The sequence below is a fragment of the Eschrichtius robustus genome, chromosome 19 (assembly GCF_028021215.1).
Source record: "Eschrichtius robustus isolate mEscRob2 chromosome 19, mEscRob2.pri, whole genome shotgun sequence".
Lineage (NCBI taxonomy): Eukaryota > Metazoa > Chordata > Mammalia > Artiodactyla > Eschrichtiidae > Eschrichtius > Eschrichtius robustus.
This window is the reverse complement of record NC_090842.1, coordinates 60259655-60276259: the sequence shown is the minus strand read 5'-3', so window position 1 is coordinate 60276259 and position 16605 is coordinate 60259655. Positions and strand designations below refer to the sequence as shown.

General features: G+C 45.6%; 1 protein-coding gene across 2 annotated transcripts in view; it reads left to right on the top strand.

The window, feature by feature from the left end:
- The window catches only part of OPA3 (outer mitochondrial membrane lipid metabolism regulator OPA3), a 63057-nt gene that overhangs the window by 15480 nt on the left and 30972 nt on the right, over positions 1 to 16605 (top strand). The window lies entirely within an intron of this gene.

Genomic DNA, 16605 nt, shown 5'->3' with positions numbered 1-16605 from the left:
GGGGACACAGGGGTGAAACAAACCCTGTCCCTGCCTTGTTTCATTCATCCCTATCTCACCCATGCATCCAGCACTCCCCAGAATCTTCTCTGTGCTGGGTCCTTTGCTGAGCAGTGGTGGGGACACAGCCCTGCCCTCATGGGTCTCACAGTTCAGAGGGGAGACAGGCCCTTCTCCAGACCATCCAGAGTGGTCAGTGGGTCAGTGCTGGGCTGGGGAAGCCTGGAGGGGACCTTAGCCAGTCTGTGGGTTTGGGGAGGGCTTTTGGGAGAAGGGGGTATAGCAGAGCTCAAGGAGCAGTGAGCCAAAGTGGAAAGATAGAGGCACAGGTAACAGCATGTGCAAGGGTCAAGGTGTGAACGAGGGGAATCAGACGAGGCTGCTGGGGCTGAAATGTAGACGGTGGGGCTGAAAGTGGCAAGAGCAGAGACTGGATGGCCATCCGAGGACAGATCACACAGGGCCACGTTAATACATTTGGACTTGATCCTGAAGGCAGCAGGGACAATATGTCCTGGTGACAAAAGAAATCAAGGACAGCAAGGAATTAATTTGCTGTATTATTTTTCAAAGAAAGTTGATTTCTGCTTACAAAAGTAACACCTGGGGGCTTCCCTGGTGGCGCAGTGGTTAAGAATCCGCCTGCCAGTGCAGGGAACACGGGTTCGAGCCCTGGTCCGGGAAGATCCCACATGCTGCGGAGCAACTAAGCCCGTGCGCCACAACTACTGAGCCTGTGCTCTAGAACCCACGAGCCACAACTACTGAGCCCGCGAGCCACAACTACTGAGGCCGCGTGCCACAACTACTGAAGCCCACGCACCTAGAGCCCATGCTCCGCAACAAGAGAAGCCACCGCAACGAGAAGCCCGCGCACCGCAACAAAGAACAGCTCCCGCTCGCCACAACTAAAGGCCGTGCACAGCAACAAAGACCCAATGCAACCAAAAATAAATAATAAATTAATAAATAAATTTTAAAAATTAAAAAAAAAAAAAGTAACACCTGTTCAGTGCAGAAGACCTATCTAGCCTCTTTTCTGTGATGTTGGCGTCCTGTTGTATATACACATTCATGGGTACACACTTCTTCTAGGAATTTCCCCCTCAGTGCTCTTTGAAACTCCTGTCTCTCAGTATTTGTCAAGAAGGGGTGATGACCTCACTCTGAACTCCTCCCTCAACTCTTTACAAGTGACAGAATTCTAAGCTAATGGTCAGATGCATAAAAGCTCCGGAAGTATATAGCTTCAGACTCAGCTAGATTCAGGAACTCAGACAATTCCTGGAAGGCACAGTCCGAGCCCTGGGCCCTGTGTTTCTCTGTGCGGTCTTCTTTCTCAGGCAGTCTCTCCCTTTGGGGATCAGATGGCCTCAGTAGCTCCGGGTTCACAGCCCACTCACTAAGCAACACCAGAAGAAGGAGAGGGCCTCGTTCCTGAAATTCCAGGAGAAATCCCAGGGCTGAATGCCAGCATCTAAACATGAGGGTAGGATCGGTTTTACCTGAACAACATGGGGGAACATTGAGGGGAGGGCCTTCCTCAAAGGAGAGTCAGGGGAAGTTTCCAGAAAAAGAGAAGTGGCTGCTGGGCAGATACCCACTTCACCAGGGCTTTAGAGGGAGAGAGAGGAGGGGTCTCTGTGTTCCTGAAGAGAGGAGAGGGGGCCTGGGAGCCACCGGGATGTCCTTGGCCTAGATCTTTCCCATCTCCCTGGATTACCAAGGTCACAGCTGAGCAGAGCCCCTTTCTGTACCTCAGTGGAAGGTGTGACCTCACTCTCATCAACTCCAGCTGGGGCCACTGCGGTTTACTCTTGACCTCTGTGCATTGGCCACCAGCCCCAGGCGAGAGGGTCAGACGTGTTTTCAGCATGGCGCCCGCCCCCTTGGCTGTTCCTGGAGTCCCCCTGCTTCACCCTCTGCGGCTTCCTGTCAGGTTGGGGAGGAGTTCTGGATGTCCTCAGCTTATCCCCACTCTCAGAGGGACTGGTGCATGCCATCCTAGTCTCTCCTAGTTCAGCTGCCTGCACCCTGGCCCCCCCCCAGACATGCCCACCCATGGGTGCCTAGGTCTCCTTCCTGCTGGCTCTGTCAGTTGCCTCTCAACCATCTGCTTCCGGCCTCTGGGCCTGCCCTGACTTGCTCCCCTCCAGGCCGCTCCTCCCTCTTCCCTCTGTTCTTGTGGCTTCTGGCTTCTTTCCGCCTGATTGCCATCTTAGTGGGGCTTGAGGGAAGAGCAGAGTATTTCGTCTAAACAGGTTTGACCACAAATCCTGGGTCCAGGATTATTTGTTGAATTTTTGGAAAAAATTTTAATTATCTGTTTCATTTTTGGTTTTTGTTTTTAAGTTCACATGGTTTAAGGTTCACAAGAGTATGTAGGAGAAATTCTCCCTCTACTTCTGTTGCCCAGGCACGCTGTTCTCCTCCACAGAGGCAACCACTGTTATCTTGAGCATTTTCCAGAAAAAACAAAAAACAACTATGCATTTCCAAGCAGATGCTGATATGCAACGCCCCCCTGCCCTTTTTTTTTCCACGAATATAGCAAACAGTATACACTGTGCTGGTCCTCACTGCTTTTCACTGACCATGTTATATGTTATCCTGGAGAGAATTATCTATCAGCACATAAAAAACTTCCCTACTCTCTATTTCAGCTGCCGACAGAATTATTGTAATTTATGAGACCGTAGATAGTCCTGTAGGGTCTTTACTGGCTTTTTATTGTTGTCATAAACGATGCTGCAGGACTAACGTGCCAGGCAAGCCTTTCACACCTGCGTGACTGAAATCTGTCATCCATCCCCAAAAGCAGAATTGCTGACTCAAGGGTGTGCAAAAGATTTCCACTGGCAGCCACGAATGTTCGCGAGGGTCCATTTCTTCCCAGTCTTGCCACCTGTAGGCTATTTCTTTTTTTATCTTTTTACTTTTAGCTCAGTGTAGATTTACAGAAAAGTTGTAAAAATGGTACAGAGTTCCTGCAGACCTTTCCATCAGCTTCCTTCCACGATAGCATCTTATATAAACACAATACAGGGAGCAAACCCAGGGAATGAACATGAGTGCAGTGCTGGTAACGTAACCACGCACGTCATTCACATTTCACCAGTTCTTCCACCCAAGTCCTTATTCTGTCCCAGGATCTCATCCAGTATCCTGAATTACTTGTCATGTCTCTGTAGTCTCCTTTAATCTGTGATAGTTTCTCGGTCTGTCTTTGTCTTTCATGACCTTGACCCTTTGGAAGAATACTGGTTAGTTAATTTTGTAGGCTGTCCTTTGATCTGAGTTTGTCTGATGCTTTCTCATGATTGGAAAGAAGTTCCACATTTTTGGCAAACATACCGCAGAACCAATGTTGTGTGCTTCTCCGTGCACCACATCAGGGGGTTCATGATATCAGCCTGTCTGATTTCTGGTCATATTGACCTTGGTCACGTGGTCGAGGTGGTGTCTGCTAGGTTTTTCCAGTATAAAGTTAGTATCTTTCCCTTTGCAGTTAATCTAATTTTGAAATGTATACGAATACCAAATCATTAGGTTGTACACCTGAAGCTAATGTAATACTGTATGTCAATTATACCTCAATAAAACATAAAATGAAATAAATCTCTTGGGGAAGACATATTGAGACTATACAGATAGGCTGTTTCTCCTCAAACTTCTGCCCACTAATTTTAGCATCATCTGTGGATCTTATCTGCAACAGTTATTATTGTGGTATTTGTCCAGTGTTGATTTTCTCTTTCCCTCTTTCCTTCTCCATTTATTTTATTTTATTTTATTTATTTATTTTTTAAATTTATTTTTTTTAATTTTTGGCTGCGTTGGGTCTTTGTTGCGGTGCGCTGGCTTCTCATTGCGGTGGCTTCTCTTGTTAGGGAGCACAGGCTCTAGGCACGCGGGCTCAGTAGTTGTGGCTTGCGGGCTCTAGAGCGCAGGCTCAGTAGTTGTGGCGCACTGGCTTAGTTGCTCCGCGGCATGTGGGATCTTCCCGGACCAGGGCTCAAACCCGTGTCCCCTGCAGTGGCAGGCGGATTCTTAACCACTGAGCCACCGAGGAAGTCCCCCCTTCTCCATTTATTAATTGGAAATCTACTGTAGGAAGAGCTCTCCCTTCTTCTTGGGGGCTGTTTTTACCAGTCATTCTGCAGTGAGGGAAAAGGGAGTTCACGGAGGATGTGGAGATTGGATCCAGGCCTGGCCTGTCTCCAATCCTGTGGTCTTGGCATTCGCAGGAGGAAAGAGGACCCGCTGGGTATTGCTGACGGTGACCTCATCTCCCAGGCCTGGAGGAGCACACCCCACTGTATCTTCTGTCAGCTCCCCTGTACCACACCGGGTGAAAGCTTTTCAATTTTGAGATTCAGCAGCCCCAGCCCAGGGCTAATTATAACAACGACAATGGACGCCCTGTATGGAAACCTTCTTGATGGATGTCACACACCCTATGGGTAAGGGTTATTATTAAACCCTTTTTATAAAGGAGGAAACTGAGGCTTGTACAGGGAGCGTCGCTGGGCCTCCAGCCTTGGAACCCCTGAATCCCAGCACTAACTCTTTTTAAAAAAATAAATAAATAAATTTATTTATAAATAAATTTATTTATTTATTTATTTATTTATTTATTTATTTATTTATTTTTGGCTGCGTTGGGTCTTTGTTGCTGCGCGTGGGCCTTCTCTAGTTGCGGTGAGCAGGGGCTACTCTTCGTTGCAGTGCACGGGCTTCTCATTGCGGTGGCTTCTCTTGTTGCGGAGCACGGGCTCTAGGCCCGCGGGCTTCAGTAGTTGTGGCACGCAGGCTCAGTAGTTGTGGCTTGCGGGCTCTAGAGTGCAGGCTCAGTAGTTGTGGTGCACGGGCTTAGTTGCTCTGTGGCATGTGGGATCTTCCGGTACCAGGGCTCGAACCCCTGTCCCCTGCATTGGCAGGCGGATTCTTCACGGCTGCGCCACCAGGGAAGCCCCACCAGCACTAACTCTTAAAACATCAGGTTATCTTGCATGAGGGAGCCAGAGGGAGTATGTCCCACCTTCATCTCAGGCCAGCAGAGGGAGTTGGAGACCCCGTGGCCCTTGAGAGCGCCCTGTTCCTGGAGAGAAGATTTCTCCCCTGTGCTGGGCATCCAGCTAAGAACCAGACAGCTACTCAGTTCACCTGTTATATTCAGGGCCCATTTCCACATCAGCCATAGAGAGCTTTCATCATTTCTGAGAGCCACTGCATCATCAGGGTTCACCTACAGGAAAGATAAAACCCTCCAGCTCTTTTAGAAGAAAGGATGTTTCTCAACATTTTATGATAAACATTTCCAAACATACAGCAACATTAAAAGAGGTTTACATTTGAACACCCACATATCCACCACAAAGATTCTCCCAGTAACACTTTACTGTACTTTCTTTACCACATTTTGATCCATTAGTCCATCCCTCTATCCATCCATCAGTCTATCTTATTTTTGACGCATTTCAAAATAAATTAGGCAGAAAGCAATTTAGTACAAAGAATGAGGCTTGCACAGTCATCAGAAGGGCTATAGGAAATGCCTCTTGGCTAGGCTTCCAGGAACAACACTACACAACTGACCCACCAGAGGAGCTGCTGCCTCTGAGGCTGCCTACTTGATTTTTCTGTTGAAAAACGCATCAATTTAATGCCATCAGGCGCCAAGAAGCCATGACACCCATGAAGTTGGTGATAGGACACTGGAAGTTCACCTTGGGAAATCCTGATGTCCCTAACCTACCTTTGCCAGCAGAACCCGTGCAAAGCTGCAGCTGGGGGGCCTGTCTCACTCATGTCTCCTTGCAGATCCTGGGTGATGTGTCTCATTGGCCAACTCTAACTCACATCCTGGGCCCACTGGGCTGGGCAGTCGGGGAAGTACCCTTTAGAGCTCTGCAGCGTCTCGGTATAGGAAAGCCCAGTCACAGGGGACTGTTACATGCACAAACTGGGAATCATCTGCTTCTGGCAGTTGAGTTGTTTCCCACTTATTACCACTCTCAACCTCACTGCCAAGAACATCCTTGAATGCCCAGCTTTCCCCTCTTGGATCTGTTGCCTCTCTGGTGTTAGGAGGATGACCAGGGGACAGGCCTGCAGCTCAGAATTGCGAGGAAGGAGAAGGTACAGAGAGGCGCTTCTGCACCACCTTTGGGGTGAACTCAGCAAACTGGGGCCTTCAGCTCAGTGTGTTCACTTGCTAACAGAAAGAAATCTCCCCTGCCACAAGGAGAGTTCTGGGTAAGGGCTTCCAGAACTGCATGCTTCATCTTCCCTGGCCATTGGGCCATCACCCTTTCTCCCCAGCTAGAGCTGGAGGCTTCTCGGATTAGGTCTGTTTTGCAGACAAGGAGCCCAAGGCCCAGAAATAGGAAATGTCTTACTCAAGATCACACCGCAGGAACCTGTGGCCCATAACTTAGATTCTTGGAAAGAAGAGGCCACTGGGTGACTCCAGGCCGTGTCCTCAAAGTGAAGGTTCAGGAAGGAAGAGGAGGGAGTCAGGGGTAGGGGACGATGCCTTCCCAGAGTCTAGACATTCCTCCTGTTGCGTTTGCTGCAGTTGTCCTATTCTGCCTTGGATTTGTCCTCGGGGATGACCAGGAACTCCTTCGTCTCAACTGAGCAGTTCCGATGGAAGGAGTAGTAGCGCCCACAGCAGCTCCACGTGCTGTCCTTGAGGTCCGGGGCCATGCTGTCTCCACTTGGGTCACCTGCACATCGCCTGGGGACCAGAAACAGCTCAGCCTGGGCAGAGCTGGGTGGCGGGGCTTCCTGCCTGGGGGTGCCTTGGCCCCCTCCCCTCCTCACTCTAGTTCAGCTCTTATCCCCCTTCTGGGGACTGCCGCTCACCTCCCGTGGTGTTTGTCCCTTCAACCGGCTAACGCCTGCTCCTCTTCCTTCCTGCCTGGCTTTGTCTATCCTGTTCTGTTTTATTCTCTTCTGTTTGCTTCAGTTTTTAATGGCTTTATTGAGGTAGACTTGATACACAATAAACTGCACATATTTAAAGTATACAATTTGATAAGTTTTGATAGACATGTACACCCGTGAAACCATCACCACAATCTAGAGAGTGAACATCTCCATCACCTCCAAAGTATCCCCATGCCCCTTGTAATCCCAGCCCCTGCCCTTGACTCCCCGATCCCCAGGCAACCACTGATCTGCTAGAGAGTAGCTTTCATTTTCTAGAATTTTATATAATTGGGATTATACAATGGGAATTTAAATTTGTTTTCTTTAAAGAGATGCTGGTCATCATACGCCACGTTGATTTTGCAGCTTATGATCATAGCTCTGCAGATGAAAACTCCCGCTTGGAAGGCTGTCATACCCACAACCCACCTCACTTGTTTGCCTCCCCTCAGAAGATCCCAGCCTTCACACCTCCTCACCCCTACATTCACCCTGGGGTTCTTGGCTCAGGGAGGACAACCCATTAAGAGAATGACCACAGCAGGAGACAGAGGAGAGAAGAGTGGGGACTGGGTGCAGGGGGCCCCGGGTGAGGTCGTTACCAGAGAAAGTGAGGAGCAGGGTCCTGCAGCTGAAGCGGGCCCTTGGCCCTATTACACTGGCTGCTGGCAGGGCCCACTGCCCTGCAGGGTTCTCCTGGCTGGCACACAGCCACCCTGCAGCAGTGAAGCTTCCCAAGAAAGATCCAAAGGCTCCTCAGATGCCATCTGAGATACTTCCTGATTAATTTCCCAAGAGCCTGTCTTCCCCAGGAGGATTATTCAGGTGACCTTGTCACATGGCCATAAACCTTTGGGTCACCAAATGGTGTCATGTACCACTCACGTGCCTCTCACCCTAGAAGTCACCCGTAAACTCCCCTCGTGAGTCCTGGTGGTCTTGAGGGTCAGCCCCTCAGGGGTGGCTGGTGCTCAGGGTGCACCCCTGGATGGCTGAATGCAGAGCAGGTCCCTGGCCTGGCAGTTGAAGGAAGCTTTCCCCTAAATGGACCAGGCATGTGGGGCCAGGATGCATTGCTTTGGTATCCAAATCTTTCTATAAATCCATACTTCGTTTCTTGGAGAAGAAGGTGAGAGTTACTGTTTTCGTTTTCTTCAGATAAATACCCAGAAGTGGAATTGCTGGATCATATGGTAGTTCTATTTTTAAGTTTTTGAGGAACCTTCATACTGTTCTTCATAGTGGCTGCACCAGTTTACAGTCCCACCAACAATGTACGTGGGTTCCCTTTTCTCCATATCCTCACCATCACTTGTTATTTCTTGTCTTTTTGATAATAGCCATTCTCATAGGTGTGAGATGATAGCTCATTGTGGGTTTGATTTGCATTTCCCTGATGATTAGTGATGTTGAACATCTTTTCATGTACCTGTTAGCCATCTGTATGTCTTCTTTGAAAAAATGTCTGTTCAGATCCTCTGCCCATTAAATTGAATTGTTTGGTTTTTCTGCTGTTGAGTTATATGAGTTCTTTATATATTTCAGATATTAACCCTTTATCAGATGTATGATTTGCAAATATTTTCTCCCATTCAATATGTTGCCTTTTCATTTTGTTTATGGTTTTCTTTACTGTGCAGAAGCTTTTTAGTTTGACTTGTTTATTTTTGCTTTTGTTGCCTTTGCTTTTGGTGTCAAATCCAAAAAATCATTGCCAAGACCAGTTGTAAATGGTATTTTTTTTCTTAACTTCTCTTTCTGCTAGTTTGTTACTAGTGTACAGAAACACAACAGATTTCTGTATATTGATTTTGTATCTTGCAACTTTACTGAATTCATTTATTAGTTCTAACAGTTTTTTGGTGGAATCTTTAGGGTTTTCTAGATACATCATGTCATCTGCAAATAGTGACAGTTTTACTTCTTTTATTCCGGTTTGGATGGCTTTTATTTCTTTTTCTTGCCTAATTGCTCTGGCTAGGACTCCCAATACTATGTTGAATTAAAGTGGTGAGAGTGGGCATCCTTGTCTCGTTCCTGATCTCAGAGGAAAAGTTTTCAGCTTTTTATCATTGAGTATGATGTTAGCTGTAGGCTTGTCATATATGTCATTTATTGTGTTGAGTTACTTTCCCTCTATACCCACTTTGTTGAGAGTTTTTATCATAAGTGGATGCTGAATTTTGTCAGATACTTTCTCTACTTCTATTGAGGTGATCATATACATGATTTTTATCCTTCATTTTGTTAATATGTTGTATCACGTTGATTGATTTGTCATCCTTGCATCCCTGGAATAAACCCCATTTGATCATGGTGTATGATCCTTTTAATGTATTATTGAATTTGGTTTGCTAATATTTTGTTGAGGATTTTTCTGTCTATGTTCATCAGGGATATTGGCCTGTAATTTTCTCTTCTTGTGGTGTCCTTGTTTGGTTTTGGTATTAGGGTAATGCTGGCCTCATAAAATGAGTTTGGAAGTGTTCCATCCTCTTCTGTTTTTTGGAAGAGTTTGGGAAGGATTGGTATTAATTCTTCTTTGAATGTTTGGTAGAATTCACCAGTGAAGCTGTCTGGTCCCAGACTTTTGTTTTTTGGGAGGTGTTTGATTACTGATTCAGTTTTCTTAGTGGTCATTGGTCTGTTCAGATTTTCTATTTCTTCATGATCCAATCTTGGAAGGTTGTATTTCTAGGGATTTATTCATTTCTTCTAGGTGGTCCAATTTATTGGCATGTAATTGTTCATATAGTCTCTTATGATCCTTTGTATTTCCGTAGAATCAGTTGTAACTTCTTCATTTCTTTTTTTTTTAAATTTATTTATTTATTCTTGGCTGCACTGGGTCTTCATTGCTGCGCATAGGCTTTCTCTAGTTGCAGTGAGCGGTGGGCTACTCTTTATTGCGGTACACGTGCTTCTCATTGCGGTGGCTTCTCTTGTTGTGGAACATGGGCTCTAGGCGCGTGGGCTTCAGTAGTTGTGGCATGTGGGCTCAGTAGTTGTGACTTGCGGGCTCTAGAGTGCAGGCTCAGTAGTTGTGGCGCAAGAGTTTAGTTGCTCCACAGCATGTTGTATCTTCCTGGACCAGGGATTGAACCTGTGTCCCCTGCACTGGCAGGTGGATTCTTTTTTTTTTTTTTTTTTTAATTTATTTATTTTTGGTTGCATTGGGTCTTCATTGCTGCACATGGGCTTTGTCTAGTTGTGGTGAGCAGGGGCTACTCTTTGTTGCGGTGCATGGGCTTCTCATTGCGGTGGCTCCTCTTATTGCAGAGCATGGGCTCTAGGCACACGGTCTTCAGTAGTTGTGGCTCGTGAGCTCTAGAGCACAGGCTCAGTAGTTGTGGCACACGGGCCTAGTTGCTCTGCGGCATGTGGGATCTTCCTGGACCAGGGCTCGAACCTGTGTCCCCTGCATTGTCAGGTGGATTCTTAACTACTGTGCCACCAGGGAAGCCCCTCCTCCTTCATTTCTGATTTTGATTCCTCTCTCTTTTTTTTTGGTTGGTGAGTCTAGCTAAAGGTTCATCAATTTTGTTTATATTTTCAAAGAACCAGCTCTTGGTTTCATTGACCTTTTATATTGTCTTTTTAGTTTCTATTTCATTTATTTCTACTCTGATCTTTGTTATTTCCTTCCTTCTACTAACTTCGGGCTTCATTTGTCCTTTTTCTGGAAGTCAGGTGGTTTATTTGAGATTTTTTTTGTTTCTTGAGGTAGGTGTTTATCATGATGAACTTCCCTCTTAGAACTGCTTTTGCTGCATCCCATGAGGTTTGGTATGTTGTTATTTCATTTTCATTCATCTCATACTATTTTTTAAAATTTCTCTTCTGATTTCTTCATTGACCCATTGGTTGTACAATACATGGTGTTTAATCTCCACATATTTGTGAATTTTCCAGTTTTCTTATAACTGATTTCTAGCTTCATATCAGTGTGGTCAGAAAAGATGCTTGATATGATTTCAGTCTTCTTAAATTTGTTAAGGCTTGTTTTGTGGCCTAACTTATAATCTATACTGGAGAACATTCCATGTACACTTGAGAAGAATGTGTATTCTGTGGCTTTTGGGTGGAATATTTGGCTGGGACAAGTCTTCTAAATATATTTGTGTTTTAAAAATTACATTAATTACTAACGTTGTCAAAGGAGTATGAGCACTTAGTTTAAAGAGTCAAATATATCTATGATTTATGATGAAAAGAAGAAAACTGAACCTTTTCCACCTCAATTCCTGTTCCCCACAGTAAACAGTTTAAATGTTTTAGCTGTTTTTTGGTATTTACCACCATATTTCTAAAAATTATTTCCCCATTTTTAAACTTTATTTTATTTTTTTGGCCACGCTGCACGGCATGCAGGATCTTAGTTCCCTGACCAGGGCTCAAACCCTCGACCCCTGCAGTGGAAGCGTGGAGTCTTAACCACTGGACCGCCAGGGAAGTCCCTGTTTCCCTGTCCCATTTTTTATTACCTGTTGACTTCTTATTATGGAAGGTAAGGATTTAGTGCTTTTATTCTCCCCCTCCCACGTTTTAGAAAGCACTCGCCTCTCCATAGCTAACGTATTTAGCAGTTCAGTATTTAACATCTCTGTCACAGCCCTTTCATCATCCCAGGCTACATAAGTAATAGGTAGATAATAGGTAGTGTAGTTATGATGACTCACTGCTCACATTTGAATGATGGCCCATATTAGGAACACGTTCCCGTTCCTTTACAAGGAAGCAGCCATTGTGTGCATGAAGGTGTGTTTCCAATGTTGGGGGAGAGGCCCTTGGTCCTGTCTCATGTCCTTAAACGCCCGAGGCGCCTGGCCTCTCTCCCCCCGCAACCCCCGCCGGCCCTGTCCTTGTCTTAGCAGCACAGTTTAGCACACAGGAAACAGATACATTCCAGCCAAATGCAGTCTCTCATGTGCAGGAAAACACTTTCACAGTATACACAGACCTCAGAAATATTGCCAGTCCTATTCCAAGGCCACCACATAAAGCAAACCCCACAGTAAAGTGAACATCACAATAAGGCAGATGACGAATTTTGGAGTGTGGTGATGAGTAGAGCCAGGTGAGAGGCAGCCATGCCAGGGGTCCATGGCTACCTCCCAGGGGCTTCCACAGATCAGCCCTCTCACTGAGTACCTGTTCTCTGCCCCATCCAGGGCTGGGGACACTGCAGCAACCAATTCAGCTCCAAATCCTACCTTCATGGGGCACATAGTCCAGTTGGGGAGATAGACTTGTCACCACACAGTGATGGCCCAGAGTGGTCAAAGCTAGGGCGGGGATCAGGGAGGAGAGGATATCTGAGTTGGGATACTCTGTGGTATGGAGGATGGATCAAAGGGAATGAGACTGGAGATACAGAGAGGAGGCTGAAAACTATTCTTTGTAGCCCTAGGGCATAGAGCTCAGACCACTGGGTAGGACATATTTCCAGGAATAAAATTCCACACAGGAGTCAGGAAGAGGATGCTAAATTAACATTTATTAAATTGAGCAGTTTCTCTTTTAGTCTTTCATTGCCATTTTCCCAATCCTGCCGGTTGGGTATCCCCAGTTTACTGATGGGGAAACTGAGGTACAGCTTGCATATCCAGGAAGTGACAGAGCCAAGATTTGAGTCCAGGTCTGTATGACTCCACAGGCCTTGCTGCCGTTTATTAAGCCTGGCCCTGAGTGAAAAGTTTTTGCGTGAACTCATTTAGTCTTTTCAGCAGTACTATCCTGTAGGAGGGAGGGTCCTTATTGTGAAGATGAATGAAGGCTTAGAGAAGAATACTCCCTTGCCCGCAGCCAAATGGCCCAACTTGGACTCAGTGTCTCCTCCTCAAGGGCACAGGCAGAAGTGAAGGTAGCAGACCCACGCACCTACCGTCAATTCATCTAAGACAAAGGAGGCAAGAATATACAGTGGAGAACAAAACAGTCTCTTCAACAAGTGGTGCTGGGAAAACTGGACAGCCACATGTAGAACAGTCAGATTAGAACATTTCCTCACACCATATACAAAAATTCAAAGTGGTTTAAAGACCTAAATGTAACACCTGAAACCATAAAACTCCTAGAAGAAACACTCTTTGACATAAATCTTAACAACATTTTCTTGGACCAGTCTCCTAAGGCAAAAGAAATAAAAGCAAAAGTAGGACTTCCCTGGTGGCGCAGTGGTGAAGAATCCGCCTGCCAATGCAGGGGACACGGGTTCAATCCCTGGCCCGGGAAGATCCCACAAGCTGCGGAGCAACTAAGCCCATGTGCCACAACTACTGAGCCTGTGCTCTAGAGCCCATGAGCCACAACTACTGAGCCCGCATGCCACAGCTACTGAAGCCTGCACTCCTAGAGCCCATGCTCTGCAACAAGAGAGGCCACCGCAATGAGAAGCCCACGCACCGCAACGAAGAGTAGCCCCTGCTCGCCACAACTAGAGAAAGCCCACGCACAGCAATGAAGACCCAACACAGCCATAAATAAATAAATAAATAAAACAAAGAAATTTTTAAAAAATAAAATAAAAGCAAAAGTGAATAAATGGGGTCTAATTAAACTTAAAAGTTTTTGCTCAGCAAAGGAAACCACTGACAAAACCAAAAGACAACCTATGGAATGGGAGAAGGTATTTGCAAACAATGCAACCGACAAGGGGTTAATATCCAAAATATATAAATGGCTCATACAACTCTATATTTTTTTTAAAAATCAAAAATCAAAAAATGGGCAGAAGACTTGAATAGACATTTTTCCAAAGAAGACATACAAATGGTTAACAAGCATATGAAAAGATGCCCAACATCACTAATTATTAGAGAAATGCAAATCAAAACCACAATGAAGTATCACCTCACACCTGTCAGAATGGCTACCATTTTTTTATATATAAATTTATTTTATTTATTTATTTTTGGCTGCACTGGTCTATCATTGCTGTGCACGGGCTTTCTCTAGTTGCAGCGAGCAAGGGCTGCTCTCTGTTGTGGTGCGTGGTCTTCTCATTGCGGTGGCTTCTCTTGTTGCAAAGCACGAGCTCTAGGCAAGTGGGCTTCAGTAGTTGTAGCACACGGGCTCAGTAGTTGTGGCTCGCGGGATCTAGAGTGCAGGCTTCAGTAGTTGTGGCGCACGGGCTTAGTTGCTCCACAGCAGGTGGGATCTTCACAGACCAGGGATCGAACCCGTGTCCCCTGCATTGGCAGGTGGATTCTTAACCACTGCGCCACCAGGGAAGTCCCCAGAATGGCTATCATTAAAAAATCTATAAATAGCAAGTATTGGAGATGATGTGGAGAAAAGGGAACCCTTTTACACTGTTGTGGGAATAAAATAGTATGAAAGTTCCTTAAAAAATTAAAAATAGAGCTATAGATGATCCAGCAGTTCTACTCCTAGGCACATATCTGGAAAAAATGAAAACACTAATTTGGAAAGATACATGCACTCCAGTGTTCATAGCAGCACTATTTTACAATAGCCAAGACATGGAAGCAACCCAAGTGCCCATCAACAGACGGTTGTGATTCTTCTGGGAAGAAGAGGGACCTCAGTCCTTGTCTTCTTTGAAGAAGGAATTCAGCAAAGAGACCAAGATTGTGAAACAGATAAAGCATTTAATACAAGCAAAGTACGTGTGGAAGAACACACGGGAGAACTTGGAGTGAGTTGCGTGCCAATAGGAAGGATTTAAGTTGCTTGTATCGGGGCAGTCTTCCGGGTTGCCTCTGGCCAATCATCTCGCCTGTGTCCATATTTGGTCTGACTCAGGGTCCTTCCTGGTGTGCACGCGCATCTCTCAGTGAAGGTGGATTCCAGGGTGAAGGTTTCTGGGAGGTTGGCAGGACAAATCCTGAGCTGGTGCCTCCTCCCTCCCTTTTTCCCTCCCCTAGACTGAGGACCTTCCCTGTGCATGTGTCAGGCCGGGAAATCCCCTTTACCACAAGCATGAGAAGAATGTAGTCGCTTTGGCTTTTACCCAGGCAAGGCCCAATACTCCTGATGGTATCTGATCTCAAAGTATCAGCAGGAGACCTCTTGGAGCTGTTCAGCCTGGGGCCTCATCTATCTTCTACCTCAGCTGGATTAAAAAGTTGTGAGATATATATGTATGTGTGTGCGTGTGTGTATGTATAATGGAATATTACCTGGCCATAAAAAATAATGAAGTAGTGCCATTTGCAGCTCCATGGATGAACCTAGAGAATATTATGCTTACTGAAATAAGTCGGAAAGATAAATACAATATGATATCACCTATATGTAGAATCTAAAAAATAATACAAATGAATGTATATGCAAAACAGAAACAGACACACAGATATAGAAAACAAACTGTGGTTACCAAAGGGGAGAGGGAAGTGGGAAGGGACAAATTAGGGGTATGGAATTAACAGATACAAACTATATGTAAAATAGGTAAGCAACAAGGATGTACTGTATAGCACAGGGAATTATACACATTATCGTGTAATAAACTATAATGGAGTATAATCTATCACTATGCTGTTCACCTGAAACTAACACAAAATTGTAAATCAACATACTTCAATTCAAAAAAAAGTAGAAGTGAAGGTAGCAGTATGCCATGTGGTATGATGTTGTAAGTTTCAGCAGGGTGGCTAAGGGCAGATAAACAGGTTAGGTGAGTCCTGCCTTTTCCTTGGCTAAAGCAACCTGTTAAATTCTCTCCCCCTTGGGAAGAGCAGCATTCTCAACTCCTCAGAGATAGAGTAAACATCAAACTTTAGTTAAGATATAAACTTCGAAACAGACAACGTTTTGACAAAATTTGGATGCTTATCGTGACTAAATACGGTTAATCTGAGGAAACCTGAAAGAAAGCTGAGCCGTGCATCCACTCATTAAACTTTCCCCGAGTGCCTTCTCGATGCCCAGTGCTGGGCTGGGCATTTCTGGGAACCTGCCCTTAAGGAGCTACAGTCTAGCCTCCAGGCAGTGATAGAAGAGTTGCCTTGAAGCAGGGAGAGGCCAGAGGCCTCAAGGATCTTAAAAACAGTGAAACCAAAAAAAAAAAAAAACAGTGAAACCAGCCTTTTTGGTGAAAGGTCAAACAAGGCTGGGTGAAACATATTTCTATACCCATTTTAGAAGCAAGGAGTTCTGCATCCATATTCTTTTTTTTAAATTCAACCTAGAATAAACAGCATCATGATGAGGGAAGCCCAGGGAGCTTTGGGAACCTAGAGGACGTGTCTGACGCAGCCTAGGTATCAGAGAGGGCTTCCTAGAGGAAGGGACACTCCAGGTGAGACCTAAAAGATGAATTGGGGCACAGTGGGAAAAGAGGAGTGGGGGAATGGTATCCCAGGCAGAGGTGAATTTAGGTGTGAGATGGAAGGGAGAGCAGAACGGGCCTGGGCCCAGCCCTTGCAGAGCGCATGATCCAGTGGGGGAGACAGATCTGTCACCAGTGACACCCAAGATTGATCAGGGTTGGGATGTTGGAGCCCAGGGAGCTAAGGATGCCCAGAGTGGGCATCTGACCTAGTCCTGAAGAAGGAAATACCTGAGACGCACCTTGAAGAACAACTAGGAGTTAGCAGGCATTTAGTAGAGGAAATCAACAAAATCAAAAGATGGTTCTTTGAAAAGATTAATACTACTCAAGGGGAAAAACACAAATTTCCATTAAAAGGGATGAAAAATGAC